Source organism: Saccopteryx bilineata, chromosome 1 (assembly GCF_036850765.1).
Source record: "Saccopteryx bilineata isolate mSacBil1 chromosome 1, mSacBil1_pri_phased_curated, whole genome shotgun sequence".
Taxonomy (NCBI): Eukaryota; Metazoa; Chordata; class Mammalia; order Chiroptera; family Emballonuridae; genus Saccopteryx; species Saccopteryx bilineata.
Genome location: NC_089490.1, coordinates 234,683,523 through 234,705,308, shown reverse-complemented (window position 1 = coordinate 234,705,308; position 21,786 = coordinate 234,683,523). Strand labels below are relative to the sequence as shown.

The 21,786-nt window shown below is 39.0% G+C and overlaps 1 non-coding gene across 1 annotated transcript; it reads left to right on the top strand.

Annotated features, from left to right (window-relative positions):
- Positions 1–595: 595 nt before the first annotated feature.
- Positions 596–671, top strand: TRNAA-AGC (transfer RNA alanine (anticodon AGC)). Its single transcript has one exon. It is a non-coding gene; the product is annotated as a tRNA-Ala (tRNA).
- The last annotated feature ends 21,115 nt before the right edge of the window (positions 672–21,786 follow it).

Genomic DNA, 21,786 nt, shown 5'->3' with positions numbered 1-21,786 from the left:
TAAATACTCTATGCTCAAAGACATGGAGAATGACTTCTCAAGTGTGGGTTGTACAGACTGTGTTCTTCCAAAGTTCATGGTCTGGATGAGGAAAAAGAGTAATTTTAAAATGGAAAAACATGGAAAGTTCCACTTCAGCCCAGTGATCAAGGTGAACATCAACAGAGACAAATCAGGTTGATAATATGTACTCTTCATAAGATGTTATGAGAATAAGACTTGACTTCTGTGATCTTATTTCCCCAAAACTCATCATGAGAGACAACAGTCTCATCATGAAAAACAGACACATCCTGAATGAGGGACATTTTCCAAATATCTGACCAGTACTGCTCAGATATCCAGGTTATCAAAAATGAGGAAAGTTTGAGAAACTGTCAGAGCAATAGGAGCCTAAGGAACAACTTAAGGTAATGTGGCATCCTGGATGGGACCCTAAGGGGAAAAAAATTAGGGAAAACTAATGGGAAATTTTTAGTAATAACTTGCAAAATGATAACTGGAGTTAATATATAAAATTTCTACTTTAGTAAATTAGTAAAGAGAAAAATACAATAAAAAGGATAAATAACTAAAACATAAAAAAGAGAAAGTAGCCCTGGCCGGTTGGCTCAGTGGTAGAGCGTCGGCCTAGCATGCGGAGGACCCGGGTTCGATTCCCGGCCAGGGCACACAGGAGAAGCGCCCATTTGCTTCTCCACCCCTCCGCCGCGCTTTCCTCTCTGTCTCTCTCTTCCCCTCCCGCAGCCAAGGCTCCATTGAAGCAAAGATGGCCCGGGCGCTGGGGATGGCTCTGTGGCCTCTGCCTCAGGCGCTAGAGTGGCTCTGGTCACAACATGGCGACGCCCAGGATGGGCAGAGCATTGCCCCCTGGTGGGCAGAGCATCGCCCCTGGTGGGTGTGCTGGGTGGATCCTGGTGGGGCGCATGCAGGAGTCTGTCTGACTGTCTCTCCCTGTTTCCAGCTTCAGAAAAATGGGAAAAAAAAAAAAGGAAAAAAGAGAAAGTAATAATCACTGTTTCCATGTATCTAGGAGAAAAAATATCTTTTTATCTGATGTCCTTCAGTGAAAGTTATCTACTACACTATGCTGTGTGCTTTTCCAGGGTTCTTGGGTTAGCATCAACTTTCATATGATAGCTGCTTCTAGGAGGTTTTCTAATTAAGATACTTAATGGTTGTATCTTATTAATTCTTGTTGATTGAGGATGGCTGATGTCATTTCACTCACTAAGTGTGCATCCAAAGATAAATGTTGTTTAATTTAACCATTAATTAAGTGAGCCCCATGAGATATTTTTACATTGAAGATCAAGAACAATCTATCTTTGATCAAGGATACATCATCATCATGTAGGGAATGGGGAGTAAAGGGAGTCTGTACCTATTAATAATTAATAGGAATGATAGAAATAATTATGCCTCCTATGTTTTTCACAATATTTAGATGGATTAAAATGTAAAAATTGAAACCAGTACCACATGGTTCATTGCATGAGACGAGTTCTGAGAGAGACGGGCTCATCAGAGGGAAGAATGCAGGGCTGTAAGAGTAAGGAGAACACTTCTAAACATGAGATTTCAAGGTTGTTGGGTAGTTCAACAGATTTATGTTTAAGTATTCCATTTGTTCTTGCCTCTTTCCCTTATCACTGGGCACAAGCAGTGCAGTCAGTTTCCTGAGTAAGGGCAATGCCTTGTGTCATTTACACCAACCTTTCCTTTAAAAAAATCACTGAATACATAAATCAGAATGGTCCAGGTATTTTCATATATATATATATATATATATATATATATATATATATATATATATATATATATATATTAAAGGCACTGTGAAGTTTTTAAAATAGGCTATTGTTTCAACTTATACAGAAAATATATATTCAGTGATGCATCTTCCTAACTCATAGTGGGAGACAGGAATATAAAATTCACTCAGAGATGCCCGAGTCCTCCCTTAGGATGCAGCTTCTGTCCCTGCCCCACCTGTACAACCATTCTAGAGTCCTGGAGGTTGCAGGTGAGTCATGAATTTCTATTTCAGAAATAATCCTATTTCAGAAATGCAGCAATGTTAGCCACTGTCCACTCGAAGTTGTTGAGTTCGAAGCCCCGTCACCTGGCGTGGCCAGATTATTTCCTCTTGGATCTGACAACTTGGTTTTTCCACGTATTTTTCTTTTTTCAGACTCAGAAGGCAGAGACAGGGCCCCTGTGATGAAGGTCGTAATGGTCCCCATGGATCTGTGCTCGCAGTAAGAACGAGAGCCAGGCAGGTATATTCTAAAGCACAGGCCCTCAGACTGCTTTGTGCTATTTCAGATTCCTGGATTAGAAAATTAAAGAAACCCAAGCCACCACATTTGTATGTCTCATTCCCGAGTCTAAGTGTTTTTTTGATAAAATAATTGTGTGCATGTGTGTGTAGGTGGCGGGATTGATTTCTAAGGCATACACTTAAATTTGAAACTCAACATTGCATGTTCTTAAAATTCTTTCTCACCATCTCAGCACAGAGAGTCCCCCTGGACTGCCAGAGTGGACTCCCACCCTCTCCCTCTCTGTTATGCTCTTGCTTTCCCTGCCACTAGGGATTTAAACCAGGTTTCTGGTATCAGCCTGAATTCAAAGGAACAAAACCCAAAAACCCCACAAATTCTGTCTGGTCTCTCTTATACAGCAACTTAACCTCTATACCACACACACACACACACACACACGTGCGCTTTGTGTGTCTGTACATACATATACATATGTACACATACATATATGTGTGCACATATGTGTGTATATACCCATATATAGTGATTTTATGTACATGTGTGTGCATTTCTAAGGCTGACTTTAATTACTTTTATTTATTTATTTATTTTTTAGTGAGAAAGACAGAGAGAGAGAGCCAGAAACAAGGATATAAAGGGACAGACAGACAGGAAGGGAGAGATGAAAACATCGATTCTTCATTACAGCTCCTGAGTTGTTTGTTAATTGCTTTCTCATAGGTGCCTGATGGGGGAGGCAGAAACTACAGCAGAGCGAGTGACCCCTTGCTCAAGCCAGCAACCTGTAATCAAGCCAGTGACCTTGGGCTCAAGCCGGTGACCATGGGGTCATGTCTATGATCCCACACTCAAACCGGCAACCCTGCGCTCAAGCTGGTGAGCCCATGCTAAAGCCGGTGACCTAGGGATTTGGAACCTGGCTCCTCTGCATCTCAGGTCAATGCTCTATCCATTGTGCTACCACCTGGTCAGGCTTCACTGACTTCCTTACCCACATATACTTCAAAATTTCATCACCCCTGAACTACTTATTAGCACATTTTACACAATGGTGTTCTCTAATGAAAAGGGATTGTATACAGCTATAAAAAGACAAAGTTCACTCCTTCTCACATGTCTACCATAATATCTAATGATTTTTCGGGCTTTAGTTAAAAGAAAACCTCCTCATTAATTCATTCTATGTCATTAGATAATTAACTAACGTTCTGATTTGGGGCAGTTTTCTCAGCCTTGGTGGGATTTCAATATCCTGGACTGGACCTGTAAAAGGATGTGTTGAAATTAAGAAAACCTCAGGTCTGCAAGTTCACGATTCTGTGTAATGTAATAATGAAGCGAAGTGTTGCTATGTGGTTGGCAACATTAATCTTTTCTAATTTTATGCGAGCCAAGAGATTAGCAAAATTATCTGTTTCTTAGTTTGCTTTTCACTTACATATATAATTGGTTACATACAAATCTCAAATTATTTTTAATATAAAATAAACATTACTTAGAGAGTTTGATTATACTGAATAAAGCCAAACATTATCAAAATCATTTACTCATAAAAACATCAGTCATTTTGATTCACTGGGGAAACTAATTATCTTGATAATAATGCAAAAAGAAAATTTGCTTGAAACCAATACAATAAATATTCAACTCTTTTAAAGTCTTGCTCAAATGACCTTATTTAAAATGGGATGTATGTGTTAGTGGTTTGATATATAAAGAGATCCCATATTCTCTCCAGGGTAATTGTTTGCGTATGTTAACTTGGTGTAACACGTTAAAAAAATAACAAACTAGCCATCCTTCAATCCCCTTCCTATAGTAACCCTCGTTCCTAATGGTAAGAAGTATATCATTTCTATACCAATAACGCCTGCATTTAAGAGAACCAGTTTTGATAAGACTTACTCTAAAGACTAATTACTATGACAAATCAAAGTAAGATTTTAAATTAAAATGCCCTTCCCGGTGTGCTCCATACGTGTGTGTATGTAGTAATAGGTAAAAAGAATAGATCCACCAGTAACTTCAGTGGGTGCCTTAGAAAGACTAAACTAGCACGCGCTTGGTTGACATACATTTTTTCCCCCTGACTTTAAGAATAGAAATACTAAATATAAATGAGAGAAGATGTGTTTCCCTGGCTTTAGTGTCAATTCTACTCTGCTGAACGTGCGAGAAATTGAGGCTGAAAGCTCTGGAGGGCAGTAGGGCAGAATCGAGGTGTTCAGAAGCATCAGACATGAAGATCAACAAGTATTTTACTGCAGGTTCATATTTAATACCACAGGAAAATGCATTAGAAAGGAATCACAATAAAAGAAAAGATATTCTTGCCAGCTTATCCTCCATGATAGCTCCTTTTTTAAATTTAAGATAATGCAATTCAACGTTTAACAACGAAAGAAATCTTTGCTAGGTGCCATTTTATTTTATTTTATTTATTTTTTGTTTTTTTGTTTTTTCTGAAGCTGGAAATGGGGAGAGACAGTCAGACAGACTCCCGCATGCGCCCGACCAGGATCCACCCCGCATGCCCACCAGGGATGATGCTCTGCCCACCAGGGGGCGATGCTCTGCCCCTCTGGGGCATCGCTCTGCCGCGACCAGAGCCACACTAGCACCTGGGGCAGAGGCCAAGGAGCCATCCCCAGCACCCGGGCCATCTTTGCTCCAATGGAGCCTTGGCTGCGGAAGGGGAAGAGAAAGACAGAGAGGAAGGAGGGGGTGGGGGTGGAGAAGCAAATGGGCGCTTCTCCTATGTGCCCTGGCCGGGAATTGAACCTGGGTCCCCCGCATGCCAGGCCGACGCTCTACCGCTGAGCCAACCGGCCAGGGCTAGGTGCCATTTTAAAGCATTACAGAGATAAAAAGCTAGATGCACGTTCAGAAAAAGATTGTTTTGTTAAGGGGTCTGACCTACACTGCCTCTCAGAGCTGCCCCGCTGCCTAAGCCAACCAGCTGCGCTGTCTGAGACTGCCCCAGGGTCAGTCCCCCAGGCTCTCGAGCACGGTTCTGACTCCAGGCTCATAAGTCAGAAGGAATAAAGAAGCCCTCGGTCACTACCTGGCACGGAATACCGAGACACCCTTGCAGAGCTTCAAACACTGATTTGTACCCTGATTTTAGAAACTGGTCTTAGTCCTTTCCTTGTATAAGAGATGCCTCTGGTTTTGTTCTTCTTTCTCAAGACTGCTTTCCAAATTGTCACTGCTTAGTCATATCTTTAAATTTTTTTATTGGTTGACTGATTTTTAGGGCGAGAGAAAGGGTTTGATTTGTTGTTTCACTTATTCATGTTGTCCTCAGATGTTTCTTGTATATGCCCCAGTTGGGGATCGAAACCACAGCCTCGCTTCGGCATGTCAAGATGATGCCCTAACCAGTTGAGCGACCCAGCCAGGGCTTTAATCACTTGTTTAACCTACTGTTTCTAGCAGCCCAGACCCACAGGTAAGGGCACTCTAACACTGAGACCTCCCTCACCTGCTAAACCCTGACCTCCATTGACTTCTCTACCAGCAGTCCCCAACACCCCCCAAATTAGAGCTCTTCTTAGCTCTAACCTAAACAATTAAAATAATCTCTTTATCATTCCATTTCCAGTTCTGTCCTTATCTGCCCTTTTCCACCTGAGACAATGTTGCCATGTCTGGAATTTACACTAAAATACCCTCTATTCAGGTTAGCCAGGTTATACATAAGTATCGAGAATCAATGAGGCATACTCTACCTATCTACAACAAGTGGACTCGGAAATTAGCATAAATAGAATCCCCAGATCAATGACTGTTCCTAATAAGAATAAAAATATTCATTTTCCATTCTAATAAAATGAAGACAAGGCCACAAAAATGAGATGAAATCATTATCAGGCAGATTGTTATTATCTATGCATGCATCCAAGTCATGAAGACTCTCTACTGAATTTCAAACTAACCTGAAACAGCCATCTGTAAAGTATTCTTTTGTGGACAGATGAATTTACTTTTATTTTAGTTGAATGCCATTAGGGAAGGATTGAATATAGTGAATGCAGTTAAGGGAAAATAAACTTTTAAGAATTGGGATTTGGCATGGACCTGGGTTTTAAAGAACATTTTATGAACTTGACTCCAATGGCAAGAGAAGTGAAGGCAAAGATAAATGAATGGGACTATATCAGAATAAAAAGTTTTTGCTCAGCAAGAGAAACTGATATCAAAATAAACAGACAGCCAACAAAATGGGAAATGATATTTTCAAACAACAGCTCAGATAAAGGCCTAATATCCAAAATTTACAAAGAACTCATAAAACTCAACAAACAAACAAACAATCCAATAAAAAAATGGGAAGAGGACATGAACAGACACTTCTCCCAGGAAGAGATACAAATGGCCAACAGATATATGAAAAGATGCTCAGCTTCATTAGTTATTAGAGAAATGCAAATCAAAACTACAATGACATACCACCTCACCCCTGTTAGATTAGCTATTATCAACAAGACGGGTAATAGCAAATGTTGGAGAGGCTGTGGAGAAAAGGGAACCCTCATTCACTGTTGGTGGGACTGTAAAGTAGTACAACCATTATGGAGGAAAGTATGGTGGTTCCTCAAAAAACTGCAAATAGAACTACCTTATGACCCAGCAATCCCTCTACTGGGTATATACCCCAAAACCTCAGAAACATTGATACGTGAAGACACATGTAGCCCCATGTTCATTGCAGCACTGTTCACAGTGGCCAAGACATGGAAACAACCAAAAAGCCCTTCAATAGAAGACTGGATAAAGAAGATGTGGCACATATACACTATGGAATACTACTCAGCCATAAGAAATGATGACATCAGATCATTTACAGCAAAATGGTGGGATCTTGATAACATTATATGGAGTGAAATAAGTAAATCAGAAAAAAACAAGAACTACATGATTCCATACATTGGTGGAACATAAAAACGAGACTAAGAGACATGGACAAGAGTGTGGTGGTTACCAGGGGTGGGGGGAGGGAGGACATGGGAGGGAGGGAGGGAGGGAGAGAATTAGGGGGAGGGGGAGGGGCACAGAGAACTAGATAGAGGGTGGCGGAGGACAATCTGACTTTGGGCGAGGGGTATGCAACATAATTTAATGACAAAATAACCTAGATATGTTTTCTTTGAATATATGTACCCTGATTTATTAATGTCATCCCATTACCATTAATAAAAATTTATTTAAAAAAAAAAAAAAGAATTGGGATTTGGGCCCTGGCCGGTTGGTCGGCCGTGGAGCGTCAGCCTGGCGTGCAGGGGACCCGGGTTCGATTCCCGACCAGGGCACATAAGAGAGGCGCTCATTTGCTTCTCCACCCCTCCCCCTCTCCTTCCTCTCTGTCTCTCTCTTCCCCTCCTGCAGCCGGGGCTCCATTGGAGCAAGGATGGCCCGGGCGCTGGGGATGGCTCCTTGGCCTCTGCCCCAGGCGCTAGAGTGGCTCTGGTCGCGGCAGAGCGACACCCCGGATGGGCACAGCATCGCCCCCTGGTGGGCAGAGCATCGCCCCTGGTGGGCGTGCCAGGTGGATCCCGGTCGGGCGCATGCGGGAGTCTGTCTGGCTGTCTCTCCTCGTTTCCAGCTTCGGAAAAATACAGAAAGAGAAAAAAAAAAGAATTGGGATTTGAAGTTTTCTATCTCCTTGGGAAACTTTGCTTTATTAAATCTGACACATACGGATGAAAAAGAAGTAAGAGAGACCATAGGGTAGAATATATCTGTAGTGTTAATATTTCCTGTTGGAGATTTAAGCTTTTCTGTAGCAATTCAGCAAAATCACTTTTGAGGAAAAAAAATTTTTTAAAGCACAAATCCAAACTCCTTTAACTGTCTGAGAAGACTGTTCCTGGTTATTTCCTTATCTGAGATTCTATGCTTTGTAAAATCTAGAGCACGTTGCAAAATTAAGTTTTTAAATGACATTATTGAGGTTTACTATACATAACTGAAAATCCACCCACTGCAATATATAATTCATCACAATCTATTTTTAGAATATATTCATAACTCCTAAATGATACCCTGAGTCTCACCATCTTGGGATTGAGATCTATGCCCACCATCCTCCCTCCTATCACAAAGAGACGGAAACTCCTTGTTAGAATGATAGCCACAAGCCCATGGCTTCCTCTGTTCCTAGGTCTCCATCAGAGGACTATGTCCTGGAAGGGGCAGGACATCAGAGTTCTCATCCTGCACCCAGCTATCTATTTGTTGCAGAGGTTCAGTTCTGGGTGACGTCATCCAAGAGGTGCGAGTTGCCTTCTTTGGTCCAGTCTCCATTCATAGAACAGAAGCTCCACTTCAGCGTAGCTATGCTCAGAATGCTGGGTCTTGATCACCCATGGGATGACATTACAAATTAAAAACAGAAATTGCTTCCTTTCTGCAGACTGTGCATGTGCCCTGTCTTTCGATGTGCCTTGTAATTTTTGTTGAAAGCTAGACATGTTCTGTAAGGTAGTGGGAACGTAGGTACTAAGGTCACTAGTTGGAGGGGTTTATGTCAATCTGGCTGAGGAAGTTGTGCTTTGTGTACTGTTTGCTGTCTAGGTGACAAAGGCTTACAGTTCTGCCTATGTCCTTTCTGCATCCCTTCTTACTTCTCAGAGAAATATCTATGTGTCATAGTTCTTTCACTTTTCCACTTTTATAATAATAGAGTCCTTGTGCATTGCTGATAAGATATATGAGAAGGGAAGGTTTTTATAACCTTATGATCATGAGCGTGAGTCCCCCTAAAACTATTAAGGTGACAGTCATGGTCGTCCCTCGAAATACATAAACTTGCTGCAAACTGCTTTTGGCGTCAAGAGACAGGAAGGAAAAGGCATTGTGTCCTTTTTTTCCTAGAACATAAGACTTCCACCAAAAAGCCCAAATTCGTAAGATTTCCAGCCATTTCTTTAAAGCATGTTGTAAGTCTTATGACACAACTGTCTATATGAAGGTCGGACAAGTTGTGCTGTTCCCGTCCAGCATGTGCTGTGTCTACTGCACTTGGTTCAGACATGAATAATGAAACCTCCAATTGCCTGTGCTTTTAGATCGCATCTCCCGGGCTCATTAGAGAGAGAGTGTGCTACCATGAACAGGGAAAGAAACCGATAGATTTGCAGAGCAGTTGTTACCAATGTGAAAAACAAATTGGTCAATTTTTATAACTGACACCATTCTGCATTTTGAAAAGCTTCCATCTCCTGTTCATCTCGCTTTAGTTCTCAAAACCCAGACATAAGAAAAAGATTCCCTTGCCGATACACCGCACACGCTGTTCAACTCTATGCCTGCGTTTTCCTGCTGCAAAGAAATGCATCCTCTGGGTGGCGCTCCTGCACCAATGTAAGCCCTTTAGTTGTCACATGACCCTTTATTATACCAAGGGCAGAGCATGGCTACCACATATACAGGGTGTTCTCTTCTATGGAAATAATGATTCTACAGAACAGGCCTTCCTCGGAGTAAAATGGCAGGTCCTCAGCCCTGAGGTATGGCATGGGGAATGGGGAATGGGGAATGGTTAATACCCTCTATGCCACCCCTACTACATAGATACATGCAAACTCAAATTCTACCCGCTTCCAAGTAAGAAATGAGAACTCAATGGGTAAATATTTGCACAGATTCTTGTACCAACTGAAGCGAAGCCATTTCCCTTGATCACAAAGTAGTACATATGGATAATGTCATGGATGAAAAGATAGCATTGCTTTCCTTCATAAAAAGTTCTGCAAGTTTAAGTTTAGAAAACATCTTTCTTTGAATGAAAACCCCATTTTTCTCCTACGGTCTGTATAGTCAAATAGCCTCTGTATATACTCATGAGTTTTGCTGAAAGTATAATAAGTAAAAGTGGGTTGAGAATTTACAAATCTCCTTTAAATTATAAAACTAAATTTTAATTTTTTTCTCAGTATGAGAAGCATAGTCTAACTCCCAGATAATCCAAACAAACAAAATAACCCTAGTTTGCATTGTTTATACAAAGACAAACTCTTCCCTCAGCCTGATGTAACTCCTCCAGTGAGTTAACTTATACCAGTAAGTGAATATCTTTCCTTCTCTATGGGTTGTACCCATCTTCCAAGAAAAACTGTCTAAAGCCTAATTTACTATACAAACTTTCAATGTTCTTTCTTAATCTAAAAGAAATCCCAATATGCCCATTCAAAATATATTTTTTTCTATTCTAGGATCACCCCTAATACATCAGCCCTCCCCCTATTCTCTTCAACAAATCCCTTGCCCCCCTACCTACAGCACCTTCCCCACTTCCCGTTCAGGTTTATCCCATCCTGTCATCCCCTTTCCCTCTGTCCTCTTTTCCTCTGGTCCCTTTGGTCCCTCCTCTGTCTCAGTTCTGTTCCTCAGTTCTCATTATTCCTTGGATTCCTCAAATGAGTGAGGTCATATGATATTTTCCTTTCTCTGCCTGGTTTATTTCACTCAACATAATAGTTTCCAGGTCCCTCCATATTGTTGCAAAAGGTAATATTTCCTTCTTTTCATGGTCCCATAGTATTCCATTGTATGTATGTACTAAAGCTTTTTAATCCACTCGTCCACTGATGGAAACTTGGGCTGTTTCCAGATCTTCGCTATTGCGAACAATGCTGCCATAAACATGGGAGTACATTTCTTTTTTTCAGTCGGCGATATGGTGTCGTTGGGATATATTCCTATAAGTGGGATGGCTGGGTCAAAGGGCAGTTTCATTTTTAATTCTTTGAGGAATCTCCATACTATTTTCCACAGTGACTGCACCAGTCTGCATTTCCACCAGCAGTGCAGGAGGGTTCCCCTTTCTCCACATCCTCGCCAGCACCTATCCTGTGTTGTTTTGTCAATGAGTGCCATTCTGACCGGTGTGAGGTGATATTTCATTGTGGTTTTAATTTGCATTTCTCTAATGATTAGTGATGTTGAACATTTTTTCATTTGTCTATTGGCCATCAGTATGTCCTCTTTGGAGAAGTATCTATTCATTTCTTCTGCCCATTTTTTGATTGGATTGTTTCTCTTTCTGGTGTTGAGTTTTAAAAGTTCTTTATAAATTTTGGTTATTAATCCCTTATCAGATGTATTGTTGATTATGTTATCCCATTGTGTGCTTTGTCTTTTTATTCTGTTCATATTATCTTTAGCTGTGCAAAAGCTTTTCAGATTGATATAGTCCCATTAGTTTATCCTGTCTTTTATTTCATTTGACTGTGGAGATAATTCAGCAAAGATATTGCTGCAATAGATGTCAGTGAGCTTACTGTCTAAGTTTTCTTCTAGGATACTTATGGTTTCACAATTTACATTCAAATTCTTTATCCATTTTGAGTTTATTTTTGTGCATGGTGTAAGTTGGTGGACTAGTTTCAATTTTTTGCAGGTAGCTGTCCAATTTTCCCAACACCATTTGTTAAAGAGACTGTCTTTACTCAATTGTATGCTCTTACCTCCTTTGTCAAATATCAATTGTCCATAAAGATGTGGGTTTATTTCTGGGTTCTCTGTTCTGTTCCATTGATCTATATGCCTGTTCTTATGCCAGTACCAAGCTGTTTTGAGTACAATGGCCTTGTAGTATAACTTGATATCAGGAAGTATGATACCTCCCACTATATGCTTCTTTTTCAAGAATACTGAGGCTATTCGTGTTCTTTTTTGGTTCCATATAAATTTTAAGAATCTGTGTTCTATATCTTTGAAGTATGACATTGGTATTTTAATTGGTATTGCATTGAATTTATAAATTGCTTTTGGTAATATAGACATTTTAATGATGTTTATTCTTCTTAACCATGAGCATGGTATATGCTTCCACTTGTTTGTGTCTTCCTTGATTTCTTTTATCAATGTTTTATAATTTTCTGAGTACATGTCTTTAACCTCCTTGGTTAAATTTACTCCTAGGTACTTTATTTTTTTGTTGCAATAGTGAAGGGGATTGTTTCCTTAATTTCTCTTTCTGACAGTTCATTGTTAGTGTATAAAAATGCCTCTGATTTCAGAATATTAATTTTATATCATGCCACCTTGCTGAATTCATTTATTAGGTCCAGTAGTTTTTTGACTAAGACTTTAGGGTTTTCTATATACAATATCATATCATCTGAAAATAATGATAGTTTTACTTCTTCTTTTCCAATTTGGATGCCTTTTATTTCTTCTTCTTGTCTGATTGCTGTGGCTAGGACTTCCAGAACTATATTGAATAAGAGTGGTGAAAGGGGGCACCTCTACCTTGGTCCTGATCTTAAGAGGATTGCTTTTAATTTTTGCCCATTGAATATGATGTTGGCTGTGGGTTTGTCATAGATGGCCTTTATCATGTTGAGGTATGTTCCCTGTATTCCCACTTTGCTGAGAGTTTTGATCATGAATGGGTGCTAGATTTTATCAAATGCTTATTCTGCAAGTATTGATATTATCATGTGATTTCTCTCCTTCTTTTTGTTTATGTGGTGAATCACATTAATTGATTTACAAATATTGTACCATCCTTGCCTCCCCAGAATAAAACCCATTTGATCATGATGTATGATTTCTTTCATGTATTGCTGGATCTAGTTTCCTAATATTTTGTTGAGGATTTTAGCATCTATATTCATCAGGGATATTGGCCTATAATTTTCTTTCTTTGTGTTGTCTTTGCCTGGTTTTGGAATCAGAATTATGTTCGCCTCACAAAAGGAACTTGGAAATGTTCCTTCCTCCTGAATTTTTTGAAATAGTTTGAAAAGGATAGGAGTTAGTTCTTCTTTGAATATTTGGTAGAATTCACCAGTGAAGCCATCAGGCCCAAGAGTTTTGTTTTTTGGGAGCTTTTTGATAATTGTTTCGATCTCTTTTGTTGTAATCGGTCTGTTTAGGTTTTCTGATTGTTCCAGATTGATTTTGAGAAAATTATATGTTTCAAAGAATTTGTCCATTTCACCTAGCTTGTTTAATTTTTTGGCATACAGTTCTTCATAGTATTTTCTTACAGTATTTTGTATTTCTGTGTGTTGGTTCTTATTTCTCCACTCTCATTTCTAATTTTATTTATTTTAGTCCTCTCTCTTATTTTCTTTGTGAGTCTTGTTAAAGATTCATCAATCTTGTTTACCCTTTCAAAAAACCAGCTCTTGATTTCATTGATCTTCCATATTGTTTCTTTACCATCTATGTCATTTATTTCTGCTATGATCTTTATTATTTTCTTCGTTCTACTACCTCTGGGCCTTACTTGCTGTTCTTTTTCTAGTTCTTTTAGATAAAGGGTTAGGTTTTTTATTTCAGCCTTTTCAAGCTTCTTAAGGAATGTCTGTAATGCTATGAACTTCCCTCTCAGGACTGCTTTTGCAGTGACCCATAAATTTTGAGTTGTTGTATGTTCATTTTCATTTTTTTCAAGGAAATTTTTAATTTCTTCCTAGATCTCATTGTTAGCCCATTCATTATTTAATAACTTGCTATTTAGTTTCCAAGCATTTGAGTATTTTTCAGTTTTTCTATTGTGGTTGATTTCTAGTTTCATGCCATTGTGATCAGAGAAGATGCTTAATATGATTTCAATCTTCTTAAATTTATTGAGACTAGTTTTGTGTCCTAACATGTGGTCTATCCTAGAGAATATATCATGAGCACTTGAAAAGAATGTATATCCTGCTGCTTTAGGGTGAAATGTTCTGAAGATATCTATTAAATCCAGTTGATCTCATTTGTCCTTTAAGACTGCTGTTTCTTTGTTAACTTTCTTTCCTGAGTATCTATCCATTGATGTTAGTGGGGTATTAAAATCCCCTACTATTATTCTATTGCTGTTGATCTTGCCCTTTATGTCCATCAAAGTCTGCTTTATATATTTAGGTGCTCCTATATTAGGTGCATAGTTATTTAAGATGGTTATATCTTTCTGTTGGATTACTCCCTTTATCATTATGTAGTGACCTTTATTTCTTACAATAGTCTTTATTTTAAAGTCCATTTTGTCTGATATAAGTATTGCTACCCCAGCTTTTTTTTCATTTCCATTTGCATGAAATATTTTTTTCCTATCCTTTTACCTTCAGTCTATGTACATCTTTTGTTTTAAGGTGTGTCTCTTATAGACTGCTGTACAGGTCCTGTTTTCTTATCTAAGAAGCTATCCTATGTCTTATGATTGGATCATTTAATCTGTTTACATTTAAGGTTATTATTGACATGTAGTTGTTTATTGCCATTTTATTCTTTAAAGCTGTATTCCTCTTTTGCTATATTTTTCCCCACTTTGATCTGTTTACAACAGGCCCCTTAACATTTCCTGCAGCATTGGTTTGGTTGTAATGAATTCCTTGAGGTTTTTTTTTTTGTTTTTTTTTTTGTCTGGGAAGCTTTTTATTTCTCCTTCAATTTTAAATGATAGCCTTGATTGATAAAGTACTCTTGGTTATAGGCTCTTGTTCTGCATTATTTTGAATATTTCTTGCCATTCCTTTCTGGCCTTAAGTGTTTCTGTTGAGAAGTCAGATGTCATCCTTATGGGGGCTGCTTTTTGGTGACAGCCTTCTTTTCTCGCAGCTTTTAATATTTTCTCTTTATTGCTTAGCTTTGGTATTTTAATTATGATGTGTCTTGGTGTAGGTCTTTTTGGGTTTCTCTTTAATGGAGTTCTCTCTGTTTCTTGAACTTGTTAGAACCTTCCTTGAATTATTTAGGGAAATTTTCAGCTATGATTTGATTGAATAAAGTTTCTATCCCTTGTTCTTTCTCTTCTTCTTCAGGAACCCCTATGTTGTGGATGTTATTTCTCTTCATGTTGTCACAGAGCTCTCTCATAGTTTCCTCAGACATTTTTGAGTCTCTTTTCTTTTTTGTGCTCTGCTTTCATGCCTTTGTTCATCTTGTCCTCCAACTCATTGATTCGATCCTCAGCTTCATCCATCCTGCTTTTAATTCCTTCCATTGTGGTCTTCATTTCTGATATTATATTTGTCACCTCTAACTGATTGTTTTTTAATATTTCAATGACCTTTTTCATACAGTATGTCCGTAAAGTCATGGTGCACTTTTGATCAGTCACAGGAAAGCAATAATAGATGATAGAAATGTGAAATCTGCACCAAATAAAAGGAAAACCCTCCCAGTTTCTGTAGGATAATGTGGCAGCATGTGTGCATGTGCAGATGATGACATAACACCATGTATACAGTGGAGCAGTCCACGGCCATGCCAGTTGAGATGTAGATGGTACAGAGAAAAGTTCAGTGTGTTCTGTGGCTTCTAAATTTGAATCCATGACCAAAGTACAATGTGAATATCGGCGCGTTTATAACAAAGCACCACCACATAGGAATAACATTACTCAGTGGGATAAGCAGTTGAAGGAAACTGGCAGTTTGGTGGAGAAACCCTGTTCTGGTAGGCCATCAGTCAGTGATGAGGTTGTAGAGGCTATACGGGATAGCTACCTAAGGAGCCCTAAAAAATCTGTGTGTGAGCCCACATCAAACTGCACTGAATAGGTATGAAACTGGGAGAGTTTTCCTTTCATTTGGTGAAGATTTCACATTTCTATCGTCTTTTGTTGCTTTCCTGTGACCCATCAAAAGTGCACCATGACTTTACGGACACACTGTACTTGCTATCTCTTTATTTAGGTGTTTGTAATGACCATCCATTGTTCTAAGATCCCTAAACATCATAACAATCATTATTCTAAACCTTGCATTTGGCAATTTGGTTATTTCCATATCACTCACTTCGTTTTCTGTAGATTTCTCTTGTGGTTTCATTTGAATTGCACTTCTCTGTCTTCTCATTATGTCTGTATGTTTGGGTGTGTTGTTTTGTAGAGCTGGTTGAGTCTACGTTTGGTGTTATCTGCCTCCAGTTTTCAGTTGAGTTATTTCTAGCTAAAATTTTTCACTTAGAGGAAAGGAAAATGTATGTGCACAATCAAATGTATTCTATGAAAGAGTTAAAATGGTAAAGAAAAAAGAAGAAAAGAATCATTTTAAAATAGAGAATAAAACCTACATTGCTTGAGCCAAGTAGTCTGTTCAGCCTTCCTACTCAGGGAGGTGCCAGAGGTTGGAAAATGTCAGGTGAGTTTGTTTTACCTCCTATCATCAATCTGAAATTAGCTGATAGATGACACCCTTTATCATCCTGGTCCTCTGTATTCACCCTGCTGGGGAACTATCAAGCAGCACCTTGAATCCCTTAACACAATGGGTAGATTAAGGAGGTAGGAAAAGCTTTCAGAGAATGTACTTTTCTGTGAAGCAGTTTAAATTATCCAGGACTTTGATCCCCCCCCCCACTTCTCTATGTTCAGAATAAATCCAGATGATTGCACAAAAAGCTAGGATAAATATAATCATAGGTATTAGCACCAGAACTGTTACAGGCAAACCCATCTAATGTCAATGCAGCAGTCACAGTAATGCATTGCATCTTGAAACTTATCCTGACAGCAAATCAGGTACATATTAGGAAAAATTATATACACTTAATTAGGCTAAATGAAATTGATTTTTAAAAATCAACTGTAACTTGGAGGAAGAGAAAATGATGATGGAGTAGGCAAACATTACAACTCTCACCTTCCAGAACCAAAGTGGATTACAATTTAATTTAGAAACAATCATCTTGAAAAACAAACTTTGGACTAAACTAAGAATCACTGAAGAAACCACACTGAGACTGGTAAAAAAGGTGAAGACTAGAAAGGGCTGCCCCACTCCCAGGTGCTAGAGGTAGTCTAGAGGGTCTCTCACGGTGGGGTGGGTTGCCCGGAGAGCTGTGGGTCCTCAGCCACAGGACCAGAACCCCAGCCTGGAGCCCCAAAGACTAGAGGAGGCATACATACAGTACTTAGCTGAAAGAAGAGCCGGGTTACTGTTTGTGAGAGGGAGACAGAACTCCTAGACCCAGGCACCATCTTAAAGGGAGCATGCAGAAAACCTCATTCACAGCCACTTACCCCGGGGCTCTGGGAGTGGGGAGCACTGAGAGGACTGGAGTTGTGAGAGTAGAGTGTAGTCTCAGGGGCACAGGGAGAGACTGTGGGTACAGCCACACTGACCCCTGTACTGGGTCACTCCCCAAATCTAAAGTGGCCATTTTTTCTGGGAGAACAAATGCCTTCAAAAGGAAGCAATTACCCCACCCACCAGAGGCTCTCCTGCTCCAGTCAGTGCAAATAGTTGCTTAGAAGCAGGGGGCACATCAGGGACACAGATATTGAGCGCTGAGGTCTGGGCTATACCGCCCCCCCCCAACTGCTGAGTACCCTCCGTAGGGCAGAAGGGCCTGGCTGTGGTGGCTGCTGGGGTGCTAGGCTGTGTGGTGGGGGGAGTGGAGCCCGGTGAGGCAGCCTGCACAGCAGTGGCAGGGGCAGAACCTAGTGGCCTGCAAGGCAGCAGCAAGGGGTGGAGCCCAGAAAGGCATTGCCTGCGCCTGCAGGGGGAGGAATCTGGAGAGGAGTCCCATGTGCCTGCAAGGGGAGGAGCCACATGGCCTAGGTGGCAGAGGTTAGGGGCAGAGCCCGGAGAGGCAAGGAGTTCCCTGCACCCATGGTGGTGGAGCCCGGCAAGGCATCCTGCACACCCATGGGGCAGCCCAAGTTACGGCCTGTGAGCCTATGCACCTGGCAGTGCTGGTGCCTAAGTGCTGAAGGAGGTGATGTCAGTGGGGGGCTGGCAGAAAGACCAAACCTTGGGAATAAAGAGGCCACACACACTGGCCAAGAGTAGATAAAAGCCAGCCTAGAAGTGCAGCTGATATTTACACTGGCATCAGGGCTTAGCAGAGGAAGCCACAAATTCTGGATTGCCTTAGCTCCAAGAAGGTTGCTAAAGGCCACTGGTTGGCACCATGTTCCAGCCAGAAAGGTCCAGGGCCGGTACATTCAGCAGACAGATACGGGGAGCATCAGCTCAGGACCTAACAACCCTAGTTATAGTGGTATCTTAAGGCAGGGCTCCTCACACAGGATCCAGCTAAGGCATAGAAAACACAGACACAAATAGCAAAAAGACAAGTAGCAGCAGATAAGTAGACCACAGTGGATTACAAACAACTGCTGAAGCCAACCCAAGAAAATCTAGAAACCACACAACTGAAAGCTGGAGGCAGACAACACCAACCCTATACTCAGCTAGCTACACAAACAGCATATCCAAAACTACAGTCTATACAGCGACAAAAAGGGAAGACAAAGAAATGTAATTCAAATGAATCAACAAGAGAAATCCCCAGAAAAAGAACTGAATGAGATGGAAATAACCAAGACATCAGATGCAGAGTTTAGAATAATGATTATTAGGATGCTCAAGATCTTAGAGCAACAATAGATAGACATAATGAGCACCTAAATAAAGAGATAAAAAGCATCAAAAAGTACATTGAAATCATAAAAAAGAATCAGAGAGAAATGACAAACACAATATCAGAAATGAAGACTACAGAAGAAAGAATTAAAAGCAGGTTGGATGAAGCAGAGGATCTAATCAGCTACTTAGAGAATAAGATAAGCCAAAGCAAAGAAGCAGAACAGCAAAAAGAAAAGAGGATCAAAAAGTCTGAGGAAATTCTAAGAGAGCTCTGTGACAACATGAAAAGAAACAGCATCCACATAATAGGGCTTCCTGAAGGAGAAGAGAAAGAACAAGGGATAGAGAACTTGATTGAAGAAATCATAGCTGAAAATTTTCTTAAATTAAAAAGGAAAAAGTCACAAAAGTTCAAGAAGCACAGAGAATCCCATTAAAGAGGAACCCAAAGAGACATACACCAAGACACATCATAATTAAAATACCAAAGCTAACAGATAAAGAAAGAATACTAAGAGCTGCAAGAGAAAAGCAGTCAATCACCTACAAAGGAGCTACCAGAAGGATGACATCTGACTTTTCAACAGAAATACTTGAGGCCAAAGGGAATAGCAAGAAATATTCAAAGTAATGCAAAACAAGAGCCTACAACTGAAACTTTTTATCCAGCAAGGCTAACATTTAAAATTGAAGGAGAAATAAAAAGCTTCCAAGACAAAAAACAAACAAACAAAAAAACCTCAAGAAATTTACTACAACAAAACCAATGTTGCAAGAAATGTAAGGGGCCTGTTGTAAACAGAACAAAGAAAAAATCTAGTAAAAGAGGGATGTAGATTTAAAGAATAAAATGGCAATAGAAAACTATATATTAATAATAACCTTAAATGTAAATGAATTAAATGCTACAATCAAAAGACAGGGTAGCCACGTTCATAACAAAACAGGACCCGTACATATGCTGATTACAAGAGACGCCTCAAAACAAAAGATACACATAGACTGAAAGTAAAGGGAAGAAAAAAATATTTCATGCACATGGAAATGAAAAAAAAAGCTGGAGTAGAAATACTACTACCTGACAAAATAGGCTTTAAAACAAAGGCATGGATAAATAAGGTTACTACATAATGATAAAGGAAGCAATACAACAGGAATATATAACCATTATAAATACCTATGCACCTAATATAGTAGCACCTAAATATATAAAGCAGACTTTGATGGACATAAAGGGCGAGATCAACAGAATAGTATAATAGTAAGGGATTTTAATACCCCACTAACATCAATGGATAGATACTCAGGAAAGAAAGTTAACAAAGAAACAGCAGTCTTAAAGGACAAATGAGATCAACTGGATTTAATAGATATTTTCAGAATGTTTCACCCTAAAGCAGCAGGATATACATTCTTTTCAAGTGCTCATGATATATTCTCTAGGATAGACCACATGTTAGGACACAAAATGAGTTTCAATAAATTTAAGAAGATTGAAATCATATTAAGCATCTTCTCTGATCACAATGGCATGAAACTAGAAATCAACCACAATAGAAAAACTGAAAAATACTCAAACACTTGGAAACTGAATAGCAAGTTATTAAATAATGAATGGGTTAACAATGAGATCAAGGAAGAAATTAAAAATTTCCTTGAAAAAAATGAAAATGAACATACAACAACTCACAATTTATAAAACACAGCAAAAGCACTACTTGGAGGGAAGTTCATAGCATTACAGGAATACTTTAAGAAGCAAGAAAAAGCTCAAATAAACAAATTAACCCTGCATCTAAAAGAACTAGAAAAAGAACAACAAGTAAAAAAAAGAAGATCAATGAAACCAAGATCTGGTTCTTTGAAAAGGTAAACAAGATTGATGAATCTTTAACCAGACTCACCAAGAAAAAAAGAGAGAGGACTCTAATAAATAAAATTAGAAATGAGAACGGAGAAGTAACGACTGACACAGCAGAAAAACAAAAAATTGTAAGAAAATACTATTTAGAAATGTATGCCAAAAATTAGACAACCTGGGTGAAAAGGACAAATTCCTCGAAACATATAATCTTTCAAAAATCAATCTGGAAGATTCAGAAAACCTAAACAGACCAATTACAACAAATGAGAATGAAAGTTATCAAAAAATTCCCAACAAACAAAAGTCCTAGGCCTGATGGCTTCACGGGAGAATTCTAGCAAATATTCAAGGAAAAACTATCTCCCATCCTTCTCAAGTTATTTCAAAAAATTCAAGAGGAGGGAAGACGTCCAAGCTTCTTTTACAAGGCAAGCATAATCCTCATTCCAAAACCAGGCAAAGACAACACAAAGAAAGAAAACTATAAGCCAATGTCCCTGATGAATTTAGATGCTAAAATTCTAAACAAAATATTAGCTAACTGGACCCAGCAATATATGAAAAAAATCATACATCATGATCAAGTGGGATTTATTCTGGGGAGGCAAGGCTGGTACAATATTTGCAAATCAATCAATGTGATTTATCACATAAACAAAAGGAAGGAGAAAAATCAAATGATAATATCAATACATGCAGAAAAAGCATTTGATAAAATCTAGCTCCCATTTATGATCAAAACTCTCAGCAAAGTGGGAATACAGGGAACATACCTCAACATGATAAAGGCCATCTATGACAAACCCACAGCCAACATCATATTTAATGGGCAAAAATTAAAAGCAATCCTCTTAAGATCAGGACCAAGGTAGAGGTGCCCCCTTTCACCACTCTTATTCAATATAGTTCTGGAAGTCATATCCACAGCAATCAGACAAGAAGAAATAAAAGGCATCCAAATTGGAAAAGAAGAAGTAAAACTATCATTTTTTGCTGATGATATGATACTGTACATAGAAAAACCCAAAGTCGCAGTAAAGAAACTACTGGGCCTGATAAATGAATTTAGCAAGGTGGCATGATATAAAATTAATATTTAGAAATCAGAGGCATTTTTATACACTAACAATGAACTGTAAGAAAAAGAAATTAAGAAAACAATCCACTTCACTGTTGCAAATAATAATAATAATAATAATAATAATAAAGTACATAGAAGTAAATTTAACCAAGGAGGTTAAAGACTTGTACTCAGAAAATTATAAAACATTGATAAAAGAAATCAAGAAGACACAAATAAGTGGAAGCATATACTGTG